The sequence below is a fragment of the Ylistrum balloti genome, unplaced genomic scaffold (genome assembly GCF_031769215.1).
Source record: "Ylistrum balloti isolate Yb309-2 unplaced genomic scaffold, AGI_CSIRO_Ybal_v1 Utg370702, whole genome shotgun sequence".
In the NCBI taxonomy this organism is placed as follows: domain Eukaryota; kingdom Metazoa; phylum Mollusca; class Bivalvia; order Pectinida; family Pectinidae; genus Ylistrum; species Ylistrum balloti.
This window is the reverse complement of record NW_026782421.1, coordinates 217,967-240,378: the sequence shown is the minus strand read 5'-3', so window position 1 is coordinate 240,378 and position 22,412 is coordinate 217,967. Positions and strand designations below refer to the sequence as shown.

Sequence of the window (22,412 nt, the reverse complement as noted above, 5' to 3'; positions counted from 1 at the left end):
CAGGGATTAAGCCTTGACATTGCTGCGCGGAAATGTCTAGAAATAGAAAAACGATCTGGCCAGGTTTATTGATAGTAGACCTCCTGTCTTAAAGAATTTTCCAGACATGGTATACCCATCGATTCCATTAAGAAAACGAGGTTTCAGTTGTGTGTTGTTTTTTTTTCAATTCCGTAGCGTAATATACATATACCATCAAATTATAGCGTTATCGATATTTATATCATCAATATTGATTTTGTTCTACGGGAAAATTTTAATTGAAAATGTATGTGATTATCAGTTCTCGCGGTGTGTTGTATACAGAATGACGGGGCATTGTCAAAGGAAACGATATGAAGGCAAATCTTTTCTGTTGACGAAAATCGATGAATTTCTCTACAGACAAATATCAACTGATACATCGATCTGTCTATTGATTAATTCGGTTTAACCATTCATTTATTGCTGACTGGCTGGTATCTCGGATCACATGTGTATGAAATGTAATCGTACCCTATTTGACCTTACAAAGGATACACAAATGGATAGCATTAACAAATTGTGAATATGATAAATATACATGAATATTAATTCAAACCACATTGTAGATTTTTTCGTCATGTTACGTCAACTCAATTATGATAGATTTTAGGAAAAAACGAGGAAAATCTAAATTGGCAGAAATCTGAGACGTACAATGATATAAAGCATGAAAACGGCCCTCAAAGTGCGGTTTTTATGAAGAAGGGACTGTAAACATTAGTCAGGAAAATTACTTCAATTGCTTTGTTTTGAAACATAATCCTTTTGATCAGGATACCTTGTAGCCATTAATATTAACGGTGCATGACGATGTTCCTATGTTTTCATTCATAAGAAAACGTTCCACCACATCTTGACAGAATATGACTTTTAACGCATGCCACCAACACTTGCTTCATCAAAAAATATGTTATAAATGAGTATAAAATGCATATATTCTAATATTCTAAACAAGAACGAAGTCAGTAACATAAAGCATACGTTTTATATTTATATAATACATACATCTGCGGAACTAAATAGCAGCATTCACTAACATTACAAACACTAACTTAACGATGTTAACTACATACCTACACCGTCACAGCAACCTCTACCCTACTAATAAAGATACACAAGGTCTAATAAATTTCTTCAGGTCTTGTCCAGGATCTGAAGATCTGTCAAGGTCGATCCTTACTCTGTCTTTACAGTTTGTAGTACGATGTTATAAAACATTCCTGGCAATTTCAACGCGTGCTTTACCGGCTGTTATGTATTGTAACAGGATACAGGAGAACACGTGTTCTGCCTCTACATGTTACTGGGACGCATGCCGTTCCTATATCCAAGTTATTTTGGGTTAATTAATGTTAGTAGATATTACACTTAGTACTGTCTCTTTATTGTTATGTGTTTTCATACATTCTATGATTTGCCCCATTTTCATCCTTTCATAGCAACGCAATATAGAGAAATGTTAAATTTCACATCATATGGAATTTAGAGTTATATGTTCAGTCTGTCAACACAAAAGCCAAAAAATAGTGGCAAACTTATTTATACGTTTGTAATTTGAATTTACAAGTGTGATACTATCAGGAATATTAGGTATTCACGTTACCTAGTCTATCAGAAGGCTGGCAGTGCTAATAATATATTGGCTTTCTAACCCCTTATATAATTAATATTGGCGACATGGCTGCCTATTGTCACAAGTCACTCAAGTATGCTTCGTCTAAAATCAATTCAGTCTATCCATCATTCTCGAGAATGCAACTGATGTGATGTTCCTGGGTTCCAACTTTTTTAGCAGCAGATTTTGGTTGAAATCGTTGTCTGTTATTTATGATTCTATGTAGTTGACAATGTCAACGCAAATACGTAACGAACGCTTCCTCAACTGCCTGACCGAATTGCCGACAAGATCGATCTAAAAGCTGCAAACGCCAGACAATCGGCCAAGTGTGCACACGGACTTCTAATCTGTCCCGTGCAGCGGAAGTCATGTCATGGTTCCAACGTACAGTTTCAGCATTGTGTCATAAAGACGATGGAGGTCATTTTAGGACATGTTTGTGATTGGTTTTGCTCATTCAATATTGCATTTGTGACAGAAAAATGTTTAACAGTAAATATGATGGAGTTCGATAAGCTATGGTATGCAATGTGCAGTTTTACGTATGACATTACGGGAATGCTATAAATCTCGGTTTGATCCCTGCTGTTTCGAAAAAGTTTAACGAGCGGTGTTGCTTAAAATAGCAACATCAAAACTTTCTTTGTTCCATATCGTCATTTCAACGTATTCAAAGGATTTTATACAAAACAAAAAGCACTTTGTGAACTTTGTCGCCTTAATACCTCAAATAATCATTATGCTGAATCTGACGCTAGATTTAATTAATTAACTGCGTCCTAAATATACATGTGATAATACAAATAACATCGTCAGCATCCAATAGGTGTTCGCCGCGTATTCTGGCAAATTACGAATAGCGAATCCTACAAATACATGTGGAAGCACATCATAACAAAATGACTAGAACGATGCATTAGCCGTTTGTGATAATATGTTTCATAAGTCGTCGCCGAGCCGAGCTTGTTGTCAACACAAGTTATGATCGACATGGCATCATAGGAGCCTGGAGCTGGACGAGCTGTGACGTCAGTGTTGATTATATAATACATCCAAAGACTACGGTGCCATGACATCAAAGGGAAAATTACAATATACCACATATTGGATAAGCAAGGAAACAATATTTAATTTTATTAACATTTAACATCCGCCTCAGTGCGCGTTTCTCCATCATCGATTCATAGTTTAAAGATATTGTTTACTCGTTCGAGAGGAGGGCCCGATTTAACACATGGAAACGTGGATTTCACAACCATTACGTCAGTGTTGACATGAACAGTTACAGATGCTGGACAGAACGGAAGTGGAATTGTCATCGTAAAAGCAGGATTTTATCCACGTGCTCGCAGCAGTTACGTTACGGCTGCGGTACTAAAACCAGTCAGAGCTCCGATTGGGAAGATCATGGACTCCGACTGGCAGTATTTCTGATATGCCGTCTATTGAGAGATATACTCATTTTGAATTGAAACATAATAACACACGGCAGTCCTATCTGATATGCTGCAAGGGGAATCAACAACTAACAACCTTTTTGCGTTCTCATTATCATTTTTTCATAATCATGAAATATTTTTTGGCATTGTTGGTGAATGATAAGATGTGACATCTCGTTAAGCTGCCAAGACGAATTTATATGTGCTTTGCAATTCCTGTACAAATTCTGTCAGCGGTTGTGATGTAACAGAATATGTCTTCTAGATATTCTAGCAGGAATTATATTTTCACAAGCAATTTGATGTCGTATGAATTCCAAAACATTACAGTAAACTAAACTTTAAGAATAGCAAAGGATATACCAAAGAGACGTTAGAACAAACCTGTTCGAAACCCGTCAGTACATGGAATACAGTGTGATTATGATACTACAGGGATCGGGGGTTTATAGCCAGCCCGGTGCACTGACTTGTTTTCGTATTTGTTTATCATCTTTTCTGAGTAAAACTGACAGTTTATCCCTGTTCAATCTACACCTGTCTACTATGGATTCATATTAGACTAAATAACTCCTTTAATCCAAAGTTATCCACACAGAAACTATTCGGATCTATTTAGGCGTATATTTTACAGAAGAAGTGATCTCCTTGGTGTTTGACAGTATCTGCATGCTGTGAGGACCTCTCGTTCACGAGGTGCAGATATCACTGCCCCATAATCTGTTAAAGCTAAGAACTAGATTACCACTGACGGAAATATCTGCCCGCTACCGACTCTATGTTTATAATGGACGTTCTGTAGGCGCACGTTACAAAGTGAAGTAACGCTTTACGTAAGCCCAGCCCATCTTATACAAACCCACAGTTCACTCGGAAAGGTCTAAAACACATCGATGTGAATCTCTGGGTTTTAATAATAACAAAAATATGTGCTCCGGCGTAACATTGGAAATGTAACACAGCTGGTGTATTTTTAGAATTTCGCTGCAAGTTTCAAGTATAGTAAATATTTATTCCTCGTCTGCAAATCAAAAGTAAAATCAGCATTAATTGTGCCGTTATACCTTGTAATCTGTGCGTTTCAACGTTTCGCCAATGGATGTTGTGTGTAAAATACAGCACGTGCATTCCTTGTGGTAGCGTATGCATTAACTTTTAAAGCTCGCTAGCCTTTTGCATCACAGCGGCATTTTTGAGATGTGTTGATTTGAGAAAATATTAGATCACTTGATTGTCTTTGTTAAATTATTGGAAAAAGAAGGACAATTCAACTAAATTAAGAAGTGAGTCAATCCTTGGTCTCGGATTAACAAACCTCCATTGGGAATAGATATCTTGTCCATGACATGTCTGTCATCTCGCTAAGTTGATGAAGTAGGATCCCACACACGGCTTGTTGGTATACGGAGAACGCTGGGTTACAGTTTCGCTTACCCATTGAGAGGCAGTGGTAGCCAATGTTGTACAATCCAGCATATGGGTTTTAGTGCTTGTTTTGTGTTGATTCTGAAAACAGGATTTAACAACCCTAAGTGTGTTGTTTAAGAAAGGATAAGATTTTTGAAAGAGTGTAACGACCTGTTGTTCGTGACGTCAAACGTAAGGGGCATCAGTTCAATGACGCATGCTCCGTGATAACTATTGTTTTATCCCTACTGCTATATAATTTGTGTCAATGTGTGGAATTTCATGACGTCACATAGACATTCATGGTTGGCATTTATCACGTGATTGAGAAATCAGTTGATCCGTTGGGCTATTTTTAGTGTAAAAGTCTATTGAATGCTGATTGAGTGAATCATTTTCGAAATACGAAAGCATTACATAAACGCTGAGCCAGGAAAATTGCACTCACCTGACATCAAGAAAATATATAATTAAAATACGAATTCTTTACAATTATTTATATGATTCGATGTAACATCTGCCTGTGATCAATCAAGTTTCCCTTTCTTTTATGGAAATATAACATCCGTGACCGACCTTGACCTAGTAAAACAGGAAGTTGCTAAAAAGCGTGTTTTGAACGCCGGAACACATGATCGTTGTTATGACATCACGTGTGTGATGACCACTATGACGTTACCATGCCGGGTATGGTAAGATTTTTTGGTGACTTGGCCGCAACTACAGGGGCTGGTCATAGTGGACGACGGCGTAGTACACTACGGCGCGGATCTGGAATTGGGGAGCACCTAGAGACAACGATACATTTGACGTCACAATCGTCAACGCCTTCTGCGCATGAGTCGGGTGGAGACGGAGGAGGCTCCCATTTGTAAGTAATTCGATGGAAATGCATTATTTCATGTATTTAGATTTACAAAAACAAAAAATTGAATAATTTATCTATAATAGAAAAATGAATTTAACCATTAACTAGGTGTAACATATGTTACCAATTTTGTTCAAAGGTCTTGGTTTTTATTGGCGTTTCCTACTTAAAATATCCTTTAAATGGCATTTAAAATTTAATAATTACAGCATACTTATGTTGTTCATTTTGATATTTAGGCCACCACTTCCGGTCGATTTCAAAATTAACTAACCAATGAGATGAATTCTTTAAAAGTATGGCTTGATTTCAGTGTTTCTCCCTATACAAAGAACAATATAGTTTCGAGAAAGGTTGACAATTGTTCAAATTAACAAGTTTCAAACAAAAATGTCATAACTTTAATGCGTAACATGCTGAATAACTGTGATAACGCGCGTTATTTAACACTGTTTGATCTTTGTTGATTGGTATTGCATACCGGTTCATAGACAAAATATGGAGGTCAAAGGTCAATATTATCCTGATGATCTTTGCCACCACGAGACATGCGTACAGAAACTATATTTTATAATATAGACGTTACTGGTTATTTTGTTTTCACGAATAAAATTGAACCGCTTGAAGATTTACACGTTACAATGGCCGCAGTTAAATATCAGCAATAGTTACAATTTCTTATTCATCAATTTTATCCATATATAGATATTCCCTGAGATTTCCATGACAATGATGTCCTTTGATAAATATAAATACATTTGTAAGGTATCTAAAACATTTTTTTCTCGATCAGCTGACGCTGTTTTGATATAACTGGCCTATCAACCAATATACAATTTTAAACAATAAACATATTGAGACATATATCACTTGGATTCGCCGAAAAATTAACTTTATCGGAAAACTCATAATTCATTTTCTGAAAAACATTTAGAACACCCAGCCTTTACAGTCATATATTCAAAGAAGACGGAGATTACATGGCTGGGCCAGTACAATTTATCATTTTGTCATACCTACTATTAGATAAGGAAAATTGTATATGGAATGCATTTCCGATAGAGTCAGTAAAGAAGACGAATAGTCTATAAAACCTATGGGAAAGTGTCATGATATACATCAAGCTCACACCCAAACAAAATATAACTATTCAGAGATTAATTATTGTCTGATGATTCACTGACCTTGCTCTCACTTTGGAAACGTGACATTAAAATTGAATACATAATGGTTCAATAAATAAAGAGACATGGTATGTGTAAATATTTGTTTTGTTTATATTATGCGATTGTCCTTGCTTAATTTTGATCACTTACAATCATTCCGTAGGTGCATCGTTGTCATTGTATTTTTTTCTGTTTAAATATCTCCTCAATTAAAAAATGAAATCTAGTTTTCTATTCATTGGTTTTGTAACGTAGATCCACTGATCCACTGATACAGTAGTCTCTCCACAACAACAAACAAATTTACTAATACTTGGTTACCTTTTCCTTGTTGTAAATCCTCTTATATCAATACAGATAGTCCAAAAGGCACGAGAGAGTACTACACCTTTTGATACAACTTGAATCTGAAACATATTATAACCAAATGTAAATAATTTTAAAAAAAAAAGAAAAAAAAGTTCCTGCCATCCTTTCAGTTAAAAATCATTTAGAATACATCTCCGTCTGCTATGTACATTCCCTTGGATATCTCAGAATTCTAAAATCTATTCAGACAGGACATGTTTGAAGATGAAGACCATGGAAACATTCAATTGTTCATTCCCTTAGACATCCAAGAAACTCTGATTTCCATCATCACTGGAAATGAAAACCAATTGATTTATATAATGGAAAACGCTAACGAAATTAAATTTTGGATCGGACTGAAAATTAATTCCGGAAAAAGTTATACTCAAGGTACCAACATATCTATTTTGTGGAAAATTCAGGATCGGCCTGTGTTTAGAGTTAACGCAACAGCCAATAGTTAGCTAAAACGCCTAGGTGATACTTGTCTTAAAAACTCTCGTTCGTCGATCGATATAGAGGGTCGTTGCTAGTCTTGTCACCGTTTCATAATTTTATAGTCTCGCGAGACCTTCGATCATAGCCACCAACCTCGTCGATGATATACGATGCCATTCGGAATCCTCGGGGATTTCTTTTCACGTCATGCGTTAAACCAATGACACATGCGGAGTCTGAAACATTGTTATAGCGTTATAATAATTGTAGAAAATATTGCTACCGTTAGAAGACGATACCTAATGTTAAAGCGACAGAAAAACCAAGAGCCCCGATGATGCTTACAAAATATCAGTTTCAGAGAGAGCGGTCCTAAATATGTCGATGTCAATGAGGTTAACAGAAATAACCTGAAAGAGAAAAAAAAAAGGAAGACTATTTATTTAATCATGGGACTGATGCGGCACCTCTCCATTTCAATTTAGACTTTTCTTATCAATTTTAGGATTCTCCTCAGTCACTTCCATGGCTTCAAAATATAGGTCATCACTGACTGTTCTAGAAGGACGAAACATCTGTATGATGCAGTTCAATTTTCTGTTTTGCTCTATTTAATCATTAAGATTTGCTATTCACCTCTGTGTCCTTTGTACAATCTTTGAACTGCTTTATAAGATCATACGGTTCCATACTGTTAAGATTTACAGTTCAATGGAATATTATTCAGAACAAAATAGGGTTATAGTACAACAAGAAAACAAATCAACGATATTTTTATCATAAAAGTATTCCTGACAATTGCTATGCTATTGAAACTCTGGTTACTGTTAATTTTATCAATGAACTCATGTATCTTTTAGTTTAACACTCCAGTTTTGCCCACGAGAAGAAACACTGTTTCATTAGCATTTAAAAAAAAAGATATGATTTTAAGCCGAACGCTTTCTGCCTTGTCATCAGATTTTAACTGCTCTCATCACTGTGTAACATATTGTCACGATCCCATTCCTTAATTTCAACTTGCCTTTTATTTTATACGGCAAAGCTACGTCCAATGAAACAAGATGAAGTACAGGGTAATTAGCTTTATAGAAAAATTGAAAAATGGCAAACATCCCTTTGATTAAATGGTTTGTCAAAGCTTTCTCCTAACTTCAATTCCATCAGAAAATCAATGTATGCTATAGCTGCATAAATGATTAGAAATACGAGATTGAAAGTTTAAATTGAATAACGCCACTGTTTCTCGTTCTTGAAACTCGAGAATATTCATGATTAGGAGCACGTTCCATTTTAACTCCCGAGGGATGAGGTACTATATAAATGCAGGAAATGCACATTTATTTTTCAGAAGAAACGTTAACATAACACTAATTGTTACATTCATCAGCTCCGTTGAAATGATGAAATAGCTCTCTTGCACAATATATCTAAATGGCTGTATTAATTTGGCTGCTGGCTGCCCTTGTCTTGAGACAAAGTTAAAAATGATATTTACAAAAGGATCCCGTATTAATTATAATTTAGTTTAAAGACATTTTGTACCTCCCCATGTTCTAAAGTGGAGTTTAAAATTTAGAAATAAGATATGGTGTAGATTTTTAGCTCAAAAATCTGTTCTTTTGTATTTTAATATTCTCATATGTTCTGATAAATTTTAATATAAATAATTTTGACAACAGTGTTTGGCTAACTTATCCACCGGAAAAATAATGTAGAAAGATGAAAATACTTAATTCGAACTCAAAATTGATTAAGCGGAGACAAGAAGACTCCTGTAAGGTACCAGGAGACCCGAAAGGGTAAGCTTCTTTTGAATCGGCAACGACAACCGCTATGTAAATACAAATGATAATTATCACTTTTCCTAGCAAGGGCAAGGTCAGCCTCGTAACCACTGCACTAAGATTATCTGGTATCTGTACACTTGATTATAGAAATTGTCGACATACATTGTATCAGCTGAAGCTAGGTATGGTTGGTTAACCAACTCTGCCTTAGGACTGATTTTATCCATGATAAAAGTCTATATAAAAATCATTCATGTCCATATAAACAACACCTTAGATACAATAGCGTTATCCCTCACACTGTAAATCAAGATCAGACGAAATCAGTGTTACTGATAACGATTTCCTCTGACACAACTAAACAATCATTTATGCATTATTGATATTTCCATGATCCCATCAAAGCTTTCCACAAAACACCACTGAATGGCATCTTTCACAACAGATTTAAAATCACACAGTTGTTAGGTCTAATAGGGCTTGTCAGTGATGCTTAGGACCAAAATTGTTACGATATTTAGATTTAAACTCATATAATTATAATTGATGTTAAGATCGAATTTTAACAATTAATGTGACAATTTGATATGAAAGACATATTTACGTGTTACTCTTGCGTTTGATGTTGCATAATATAAAATAAATAAATTGATTAAAATATCGAAATATGTTAAGGTGATAAAGATGAAAGAGGACACTACTAGCTCAGATTCAGATGCAGTACGATATAGGTATATACAGATGTATGAGGTGAGATCAAATGTAATTGATTTACGCTCTTGGATATCGTTTTGATTGATTTTCACATTAAACATGTGTGTTTTGACTTATGCTGTAAACAAAGATAAGATTTCTACCTCCCTTACCTGTTACTGTAATCACCTCTCGATATTTCTCTACCCAGTTAATCACCTCGTTTAAGAACGCTTTTGAGACAAAGACATCTGCTAAACCTATGTTATTGAATCCCTTTCTGGTATTTTGCTGTTGAAGCCATCCAAAGACGCCAAGTACAACCACTTTGGAGGCATCCTTAGATTGATTTCAACCCTCCAACATTTCTCTCTCTAGATATGCACTGTAAACCGGGACGTTTCGCCTCGAGTTATTTTCGCCCCTGTACCTTTTTTACAATACAGGCCGAGTTTAATTTCTTTACTTTCCTTCTAAATAGTGATTAAAAACTTTATTGAAGGCACCGTTTACTTCTTTTCATTCTGGTCAATCCTTTGTGTCGTTTAATTATACCAAATAGCGATTGGTGATCTGTCTTGTCCTGTCATTGCAGAATTTGTGATAAAAAAAAACCTGATGTTATAAGGACAACTTTATCAAATATTCCTTCCGAAATAAAATATAATTTGATCAATATATTTTCACATGAGATCGGTTACTTTCCCTTCGTTATGTAACTAGAAGGAGGATTGTGTCAGTTGTTAATTAGTGTGACATACTTTATCACTCGCCCTATACTTCTGAGTCACTGGTTCGAACCCTACCTTGGGCAGTCGGCAAATATTGGCAGCAGGTAGATAGGTTTTGTTCGGGAACTTCGGCTTTTCTTCACCATCCGAACCTGGTACATCCTTAGATAAATCATATTAATAGGGCGTTAAGTACCAATAAACCTAACTAATTTTGTGAAAGATGTGTAGATTTCGTTCTAATATCCCCGTACTTTAGTGTTTGACTGAAGGTGGTCGAATGGAGTATGTTTTTACTTGACGGTATTTGTTTCTGTGCCCCAATAGTTAAGTCAACGTATAATTGTACATTGAAAACATACCGTAGCAAACTAAATTTAAGATGTCATTTTTTTAAAATCGTTTTGCTCTGCGAAGAAATGCAGAAATGTTGCATTGATCTTATTTAACAAGACAGATTTCTGTGAAGTAGTATCGTGTCTTTATGCTGAAAGGGTAAATATGTTATATTCTTTTATGAAAGCGGATTGAAAAACAGGAACTTGTAGTATAGAATTTATTAAACGAGTTCAAAATGCAACATTTCATCAGCACGAATGTAAGATTATATTTCTTATGAAACTGGAATTTCTGAAAAATAAACAAAAAATATCAAATTGATCTCCATTTAAGAAAGACTCATTTCGTTACAGCCGATACATTATTACCAGGACAAGAATGTCATGACATATCATGTTGATGATGTTGCAATAGTGTTATAACACATATCTGACAATATTTAGACATGACCGTGTGACATGAGATCTGAGAAATCATAGCTATACTCATATTGTAATAAACACAAATCAATTTCAGAAATCGACATTGTTCTGTGTGAAGCTTGCAAAGCTTGCTGCATGAATCTTTCTGTAAAGTGCTTCTACAAAGCTTCAGTACATGTAAAGCCATACAAGTGATACGGGCAGTCAGTATATCTGAGAGAATCACAGGATTTTCTCGTAACGATGCTCTCCAACGGTGCTTACATCATTCCAATAGGCTTTGTTTATCAATAATATACTCTTTTTAAAATCTGGTCGGAAGTTAGACTTCAATCGGAGCTTGTCTCGATTGCTTCTTCAGAAGACCAGATTACTACAAGTAATATTTTGTTAGCTTCCCTTTTTTATTGTAATTTCCCATAAGTTTTTTTTTCCTTTTTTATCATTGGTTATCGTTTTTTAGGGAAAACTATGCATATGCACCCTGTTGAAAATTAATGAGTATATTTTTATTTATATTTTAAATGGATGACAGAAATAAAGTAGGTTCTGATAAAGTGTGAACCGAATGTTAATGATGACGATAATAATAGCATATCGATTTATCAATTTTTCTGGTTAGTGGAACGAAAATCAGTCGCAATCATCAAATTTGTTCATTATTGCGTTCTCGGTCTCTCGTTTCCATGACGCCATGTAAATTCAAGCACCGATTTCGCATGCGACACCGGAGTTAACGATGCCAGTCGGATTCATTTTCATGAAATTTTGATAAACAAATTCTTAATCAGAAAACTTTACATAAGAAATATGCATTGATCAAAGTCATAATTCATTGAGGTTAGTAAACAATGACCATGTTTACCAATCATTTTTACAGCATGAGCGATTGGATAAAAAAATAAGACAATTCTCCATTCATCTTTGATCGTGTTTTCAATCCCTTTGTTTCAACTGTTCTCGGCAAAGTCCTTCAGGAACTTTTTCACCTGTTATTGAACCCCTTTATATCTGATTTGTCCATGTCTCTGGTCGTGCTTCAGAACATGATACCATTAGCGTGACTTTATTTGGTTCCCCGCAGAGATTCCAGCCTAATCATTCTCAGGTGTTTGCGAGCCTCTTGCGTGTGACCGCCGATCAGAAAACGATACCTGGTAAAGTAATACTTCTGAAGAAATGTAGCGTTTGTAACAAATGATTATCCTAATGCCTTGATCTCGTGACACAAACTTAATTGACGACATTTGTGAAATACATTTTAGACGCGCTGGAAAGATACTTGTAAAGCTTTCTTGGGAGTCTTATTCTTTCAACTGACGATATATGGTTATATAAACATAGTAATATTTGTTTCTGTATCAGTATTGCACAAAGATCGTTTCGCTGAATTTTAAAGATGAAAATGCATGTTGAAAAACGCTTTCTTTGAATTCTATAGCTTATATGCATCATTGAAAATTATGTGAAGCCACTTTGTTATAAAGGTCGATACCTAACATTGTTATTTACTGTATGGTACTATCACTGAACATTTAACCTTATTAGGTTCATATCTGAAGTTCAACTGTCTATATCCATAGAAACATGCCAGTGAAAGACTAATGACATAAGTCAGTAGGTTAAATGGCATCTCGTATTGTCATCGCCTTCAGAAGTCAACAACCAAAAATTTACAACTTAAACTCACTACCCCCTTAGTGGGGAAAACCCGATATTTTACACCTGTCTTAACCCGCCCAGTATACATTGCTATATATTAAAACTATACATTTTCATCAAGCAAAATTAATTCAGATTTCTTTCATCTGTCACCAATTATAAATATTAACCCCATAGGGCACACTTGTTCTTGACCAAAGCTCTATTTAGGTAGGTATTGAACGTAGCTGAATCACAATCCCAGTCGCTCATTAGCGCATTATGGTTTATTAGCAAGTTTACATGTTGTGTTGTGACAAGAACTGGCTCTTTGTCGGTCATATATTTAAAAACAACATTTGTTTTGATGAAGCAGGTGTGTTAATTTTCTCATCCTTCTCTACATGACCGCCAGAACATCTGCGTTATGAAAGATGATTAAGTCCATATTTTACCAAGAGACAAAGTGGAATTATATAGAAATAAAAGAGAGACTAAAAGCTGTAATGAATACGGAAATTTTGATGTCAGAAATTCAGAAAGGTTCGATACTGGAATATCAGTAACATCAATCATGAAATATTGACTTTGTACTCTAGGTTTGCTATTTGGCGTGATATGAATTCAGACGCGACTTTTCATGGTGAATAAGGAACGTAGTTTACATCGTTTCTGTAAGTTAAAATGTTCACTGTTAGCCAATGCAACCATCTGTTAGAACCCACATCTGGTGTCATATTTGTGAATAATTATAGAAATGATAAGGATATAGCCTCTGAAAGTCGTAATTTCCCTGATTAGAAACATTTAATATTTGATCAATGATAGTTCAATCACTGACGCTACATACATGTTGTTTATCGAGAGGGAAACACATACAGCTGTAGAAGAGATTATACAATGACACAACACACATGTTGTTTATCGAGAGGGAAACACACACACCTGTACAACAGATCACACAATGACATAACATAAATGTTGTTTATCGAGAGGGAAACACACACAGCTGTACAACAGATCACACAATGACATAACATAAATGTTGTTTATCGAGAGGGAAACACATACAGCTGTGCAACAGATCACACAATGACATAACATAAATGTTGTTGTTTGTCGAGATGGAAACACACACACCTGTACAACAGATCACACAATGACACAACATACATGTTGTTTATCGAGAGGGAAACACATACCGCTGTACAACAGATCACACAATGACACAACAAACATGTTGTTTATCGAGAGGGAAACCACACACATCTGTACAACAGATCACACAATGACACAACATACATGTTGTTGTTTGTCGAGGGGGAAACAAACACACATGTACAATAGATTACACAATGACACAACAAACATGTTGTTCATCTATAGGGAAACACACACAGCTGTACAACAGATGACACAATGACACAACATACATGTTGATGTTTGTCGAGAGAGAAACACATACAGCTGTACAACAGATTACACAACACTACATACATTTTGTTTATCAAGAGGGAAACACACACAGCTGTACAACAGGTCACACAATGACACAACATACATGTTGTGGTTTGTCGAGAGGGAAACACATACAGCTGTACAACAGATGACACAATGACACAACATACATGTTGTTGTTTGTCGAGAGGTAAACACATACAGCTGTACAACAGATGACACAATGACACAACATACATGTTGTTGTTTGTCGAGAGGGAAACACATACAGCCGTACAACAGATGACACAATGACACAACATACATGTTGTTGTTTGTCGAGAGGGAAACACACACAGCTGTACAACAGATGACACAATGACACAACATACATGTTGTTGTTTATTGAGAGGGAAACACACACACCTGTACAGCAGATTACACAATGATTATATACATGTTCTTTTTCGAGAGGGAAACACATACAGCTGTACAACAGATCACACACTGACAAAACATACATGTTGTTGTTTGTCGAGAGGGAAACACACACAAATGTACAACAGATCACACAATGACACAACAAACATGTTGTTTATCGAGAGGGAAACACACACACCTGTACAACAGACCACACAATGACACAACAAACATGTTGTTTATCTAGAGGGAAACCACACACAGCTGTACAACAGATCACACAATGACACTACATACATGTTGTTGTTTGTCGAGAGGGAAACACACACACCTGTACAACAGATCACACAATGACACAACATACATGTTGTTTATCGAGAGGGAAACCACACACAGCTGTACAACAGATCACACAACGACACTACATACATGTTGTTGTTTGTCGAGAGGGAAACACATACAGATGTACAACAGATCACACAATGACACAACAAACATGTTGTTTATCGAGAGAGAAATCACACACAGCTGTACAACAGATCACACAATGACACTATATACATGTTGTTGTTTGTCGAGAGGGAAACACACACATCAGTACAACAGATCACACAATGACACAACATACATGTTGTTGTTTGTCGAGAGGGAAACACATACAGCTGTACAACAGATTAAACAACAATACATACATTTTTTGTCAAGGAGGAAACAGATACAGCTGTACAACAGATCACACAATGACACTACATACATGTTGTTGTTTGTCGAGAGGGAAACACACACCTGTACAACAGATCACACAATGACACAACATACGTGTTGTTTATCGAGAGGGAAACCACACACAGCTGTACAACAGATCACACAATGACACTACATACATGTTGTTGTTTTTCGAGAGGGAAACACATACAGATGTACATCAGATCACACAATGACACATCATACATGTTGTTTGTCGAGAGGAAAACACACACAGCTGTACAACAGATCACACAATGACACAACAAACATGTTGTTTATCGAGCGAGAAATCACACACAGCTGTACAACAGATCACACAATGACACTACATACATGTTGTTGTTTGTCGAGAGGGAAACACACACAGCAGTACAACAGATCACACAATGACACAACATACATATTGTTGTTTGTCGAGAGGGAAACACATACAGCTGTACAACAGATTAAACAACACTACATACATTTTTTGTCGAGGAGGAAACACATACAGCTGTACAACAGATCACACAATGACACTACATACATGTTGTTGTTTGTCGAGAGGGAAACACACACACCTGTACAACAGATCACACAATGACACAACATACATGTTGTTTATCGAGAGGGAAACCACACACAACTGTACAACAGATCACACAATGACACTACATACATGTTGTTGTTTGTCGAGAGGGAAACACACACAGCCTTACAACAGATTACACAACACTACATACATTTTGTTTGTCGAGAGGGAAACACACACAGCTGTACAACAGATCACACAATGACACAACAAACATGTTGTTGTTTGTCGAGAAGGAAAACACACACACACCTGTACAACAGATCACACAATGACACTACATACATGTTGTTTGTCGAGAGGGAAACACATACAGCTGTACAACAGATCACACAATGATACTACATACATGTTGTTTATCGAGAGGGAAACACACACAGCTGTACAACAGATCACACAATGACACAACATAGATGTTGTTGTTTGTCGAGAATGTTCACCGTTGTCTACTCTGTTAATAAAGCGAGGCATTTGGCAGAACACTTCGTGTAACTATAACCGTGTATACTACGAAAGATGTTTTTGTGTAGATAGAAATTCCACTGATTCCTGCTTGTGGCTACCTCCATCAAAATATATCAAGCCTATGATTCGTAAAGAAAATATAAAAAGACACTATTTCATCTCAAACTATTACCCATTGTATATAGTTAGTCCCTAAGAAGGGAGTCCCACCACACACTCAGATTACAGAGAGTTGGCTATAAGTTATGTAATATTGCGACCAAAACGGTATAAACTCAAAAATAAAATGCGTATTTTTGTAATATCGATTGATCTGAACAATTTCAATTTGATTTTGTAAATTTAATCTTAAAAAAATTTAGCTCGAGACCTTATTTGATTAGATACCTGATGACATACCTTAACTTCCCTGTGTATTTTTGTGGTAGATATCGATAACAGAGAGTTTTAGTACATTTAGCCGTATAAATCGTGCTATCGATGTGATGTAATTTGAGTGTGATATCCCCTATTAACCATTGGAGGTTGTAGCACACATATGCGTCTGCGAACAATCAGATCCGTAATTACATTTACTGTTGTCTGTCTGTACGCGGAAATATTCCCAGGTCGACGGTTCTCGGGTTCAGGCAGATCTTGATCCGATCTGGGACTACAGACGCCATAACTGTTCTCCAATGGATGTAGATGTCACTCCGTTCACATTCAGCATAAGAGATATAAAGTAAGGGTAGGATGTAAGATAAGATCAACAATACGAAAGGTCTCAAATTGTTGACAAATTACCCGAAACTCTGCAATCAAACTCTGCTCACAGAAGCAATACGATTTACAGTTCTGGTAAATTCTCTATAAGGAAAATCTTCTGTCTACTTAAGCGACATTTGTACTATATGATAACCATATTGATATATCTTGCTGTGTTATATAAGACAGGCAATATGAAATATTTGATGTTCACACGGAAACCGGAAGTTCTATCTCATAAGCAAGAAGAACAGTTTTATTGGTCTACCAGGAGATACATCGTCTCCTTTTCTTTTTTCCTTTTTGACGTCTTTTTATCATTTTTGTTATGTCATTATTATTTGTGGAGAGGGAAGGGGATGGGGGGAGGTTTAGTTACAATCATTTCGCGAATTTCATAACTTGCAAAGCTGCCAGGAAGACATCCAGGATTCAATTACCAGCTCTCCTTCACATAGTTCAATGCCAGAGGAGATTTCCTCATTAAATTTCCTTCGAGATGCCGCGCGGAGTGATTAATGTCTTGTTTTCTTCTAAACACTCAGCGTGGTCATCCGCTTCCGATTGTTTGTAGAGTAGTGTTCTTTGTTATAAGTGAATCCCTTTTGTACACGTATACTGTATAAAGTGCCTTCTAATGATAGGTCTACACAAGCCGCGGTCCATCACCGATATCGGACAGCGGTCAATTTTCTGTCTACAAAGAGAATCTTTATCCTTTGTCATTGATTTTATTAACACCTTACATGCATATCCAGCTGTCTGATTATACTTAATGCGCATGCGCAGCATTATGCGTAGAGGATATTTGTACACTTGATTCCTGCAGATGAATTCTGCAACACAAGCAAGGAAACTGGGTATGTTTATGCTTAACGTGTGCTTGGCTGTCCTATCCATAAAAAACGGCTACAAACTAAAGCATTTAAATGTATGTCTTGATCCCAGGCACACAGAACAAATGTTAACGTTCGGGTGAGTGCAGACAATGCCTTAACAGCTTGCAAGTTTGTTTCCTGAAATTCTCTGTTCATCATCATCTTTGTACACAAGATGTATTTAGTTGATATTTCTCTCTGTCAAGGTTATGCATTCTCAACATATATTCGGTAAGATATGAACAAAACCAGTTCATACAAAAAAATGTTTAATGTTTGTCGTGAAGCTGACGCATACACAAACATGCTTCGTTCTAGTTATCATGCCCATAATGAACGTAGCCAGACGGGGCTGATTCTCTATTCTCGTAACTTAATTTTATACTGATTTATTTCAAAGGAAAAACGATTAGAACATTCAAACGCATAGCCGTTGTACGCACTAAAACAAACGTAATTCTTTGAAGCTATGATGTGTTTTCATTTACGCCCAGCAAAACATAGAGAGGTTTTCTTTGTAAACCAAATTGGTAGAGCTACTTGAAGGCCACATATGATTGCATGATTTTGAAAAGGCATCTTATTTGTTTTTGTGTGTGTTTCAGCACGACTAAATTTATCATCACTCAGACAATTGTATCAGCAAGACTTCCTAATTCAATGTCAGACCGTTGGCGATATCGCTGATAATGTTCCATTCATGATGATTTATTTCTCAGGAAAATTCTGACAACGATTCGTTATCTTGAAACGATTTGAAAAGCAAAGATGATTTTCAAGTCGTTAGAAACTAATCCCTGTTTCATATCTGATGGCGTGTATATGTCGGAGTTGAAGCGATGTTCCCTATATCAAGATTTTCATAGGTGTTCATTTGGCGCAGTGATAACACTCTCGCCTTCCACCTTCACGTCTGAGGTTCGAATCCCCGAGCTGATGTGAAAGGGTATGGAGTCACCTGTCCGACCAAGAGGGTTTTTCCTCTGGGAACTCAAGTTTCCTCCTATACTAAGACCCATTCTTCCGTCCGGGTCAAATAGAGCATTTAATTGAATCTAAGTTTTAAAGTTAAGTTAAATGGATAAAGATAATATTTGAATGATCTCGGCAACTGACTGACAAATCATGGAACAGTCTTACAAGAGATGCATGTTGTTGAAAGTCATGGGGAACTTATACTGCCGTGATGTTATTGGGATTATGCCGTTTTGTGTGACATCGCTTCTCTTATATCATATCTGACTTAACTTTCCATCTAAATGGTTTTACAACGTAATTTAAGAAAAAATGGCAACATCACTATAAGTCTGCATAAAAGATACACAAGTTAACGCTACTTTCCAAAAAAAACGTGTTTTAGATACAGGATAGCAAAACGCAGAATTAAATTACATCATACAGTCATTTCGTTTCTCTACAACTCGTCAGTGACATCGAAATGTTAAAGCAAAATCTAAAAGATAACGGAAAATTTTATCGGTCGGAAAGAATGTTACAAAACGTATGGCAAGTTGCAACATCCCAATATGTAATAAATTTCACAATATAAAGACAAACGTGTTTACAAGTCTTTATCTTAATAATAGAGACGTAATTCTACGCTGAATCATATGACGTAAACGCCCATATAAGGAATGGAGCGATTATGTCAACAGTTGATTAACTTTTCATCAGTTCCCAAGGAAATGCTGGTCAGACATAGTATCGTAATCCTTTGTATAGTGTGCTTGCTTTAAACATGTACACGTCATCCTGGTGATTATAGACTAGCGACTAAGGACGGCGGCCTCTAGGGACCTGTTGCATTACGCTGGTGCGGATTAGACTTTCCCGATAATGATTTCTTTTGTAACTAACAAGAACATGGTCTATTGGAAGCTTGCTTCCCTGGTTGTGGTAAACGGGATCAGCAATTTGCAAACAACGAGCGGCTATTGAATCTCGGGATTATACCGTCTAAATGCTCGTTTGATAATATTTGTATGAATTTAGCCTTCCGTTACCAAGGGGAATAATTAGCCACAGACTTTGTTAGGAACAATAATATTCTATTTCGAGTAGCATCTATTGCGGTAAAAGCAAACAAGAGGCGAAACAAGAGATGACCGAGGTTTTCCTGACCGATATCCACTATTGTCTGTATCATGTCGCGAGCTGTGCAAGCCATTAATCTACAATTAGATGGATACAGGTGTTCATTGTCGAGGATCTGTTTGAGAGACGTAAGACTTTGAAATTGACTACTGGTAATGCATTCAATTCTACAAAGCATATACGCCCTACAAAGTCAATAAGAAATTCAAAAGTAGGACGAAACGATTCGAATTTTTGCGGAAATCGTAGATATTTCAACAATTACCCATCAAAGTAATTTGAAACAAAAGTCTTCGATACAACTGAATGTGAATAACAATCAAATCAATATTTTAACAAAAACATAAGAATGGAATATGCACTCCGAAGCATAGACCATACAAGTTGAGAGGCATGTATTATATTGAGCCTGTCAGCGACAGTGCATGGTTTGTATGAACTTCGTCATACAAAAGGTACACTTATTACGCAAATTTGCAATCATTAACGACGAAACAAACATTATTTAAGCTATTGAACTTGAATCGATTTGACGTCATGATAATTCTCTGTCTTCTAAGATTTAAGGTTATTTTTTTACATTTATCCATAAATCGTAATAATAAGTAAGTCCCTATTGATTCTATAAGCACGTGCAACGAAGCCAAAGGAATTCCGGACAAATTATGCAATGTCCCATACAGTGTAGTCATGAGGGTCAATCGGTAATGACAACAAAGGCGTTCCGAATGGAAGGCAACCATCCCGCAGTAAAGTGTGCCATATATCAGGTCAGCGGTAAAAGAGATCGACAGACAACAGCGGTCATTAGGCAGACCACGTCACTTACAGACAAAGGAAATCAGGATTGGTATGAACGTGTATCTCTACGGTCCTGCTTATCTCATGCTTCATTCATTACACTCTAGTCCGCGCACTTTCTACAGAGTACAAAGTGAGTATGGCACCGATCCGTCAACTCCTATAGACTTCCCTAGCATGCGTCGCCTCATGTCGGTTACATTGGATGCTGCGATCTGTATATTTAAGCTAGTGACGGTGCAGGAATGGAGCTCGGTTGATGTACAGAACAACTTCTAGCTTATCCAACAATTTGTAATTAATCTCCTTTTTAATAAATTGAAAGCAGATGTATTTTCCGTCCATTTCATGCGCACAGAATGATGCCGAAAAAAAATATGATTAACTTCTTCGCCAATGCAAATGTGACGTGATATTACTTACTTGAATAAGCAGAGGACGCTTACCCATCGTGTAACCCTGCTCTTATCCTCGCTATACATTTTGTATAAATCTTCTTATATTTTCCCGCTTGCTTCACGGATTTTGTGTTGAAATTGACATTGACAAATCAGTATTTTGTTGTTGTCCATGACAAACATGTCTCGGGACGTTTTCTTGTTTCTACATCCTTAGATTTGTTTGATTTCGTCGTTTCCGTTTACTATAAATGTATTTCTGGATAGATATCTGTTCAATAAATGTAATGGCTATCGACTTTATAAAACTCTGTATTAAGATTGAGATATTTTACGTCTATGTGATGTGAAGCTAGACGTATTCGATGCTGGTTAGTTTGTCACTGGTTCTGTCGATGTGTACCTTATTATCATCTGACAGTATGACACTATTTACTTGGATTTGCCAAGATCTATACATAGCGGGTGTGGTAGATGAAGCAGAAGACGTAAGCTCTTCAAGAACACCTGGTCTTGTTTTCTTTGTACATTTCCATGTAAATCTTTTTTTCATATTTTGCCGTACTGTTTTATTAATTTCTACTATTTCTACAACAGAAAGAAAATACGTGAAATAGAATAGAAAATTATTCAATGCAATTGATCTTGTGACAAAACACATTTTATTTGTTTGATAAAAATCTAGGTCGAGAAGGCAAAAAGCAAAAAACAAAGAACGATTTTTCGGTAATGGTATTGAAGCTTTTGACAAATAATCCAAGCAGTACAAATATTTGTAAAGCTCTCTACATATTTTGTTTTGATTACTGTTCATATACAGTAAAGCGATGTTAAATCCGATGGTGTCCTTCTATGTTACGTTTAGACAGCAATATGACCTCCATGTAACGATATTATGTATCTCTTCTATGGTATTGCTATATTCAT

General features: G+C 36.2%; 1 protein-coding gene across 1 annotated transcript in view; it reads left to right on the top strand.

Moving 5' to 3' along the window:
* The first annotated feature begins 5,317 nt into the window (after positions 1-5,317).
* Positions 5,318-22,412, top strand: part of LOC132557630 (innexin unc-9-like) — a 106,727-nt gene continuing 89,632 nt past the window's right edge. The window contains exon 1 of the mRNA XM_060222138.1: positions 5,318-5,359. The gene's annotated coding sequence lies outside the window, so the exon portion shown is untranslated. The remainder of the gene's footprint in view (positions 5,360-22,412) is intronic.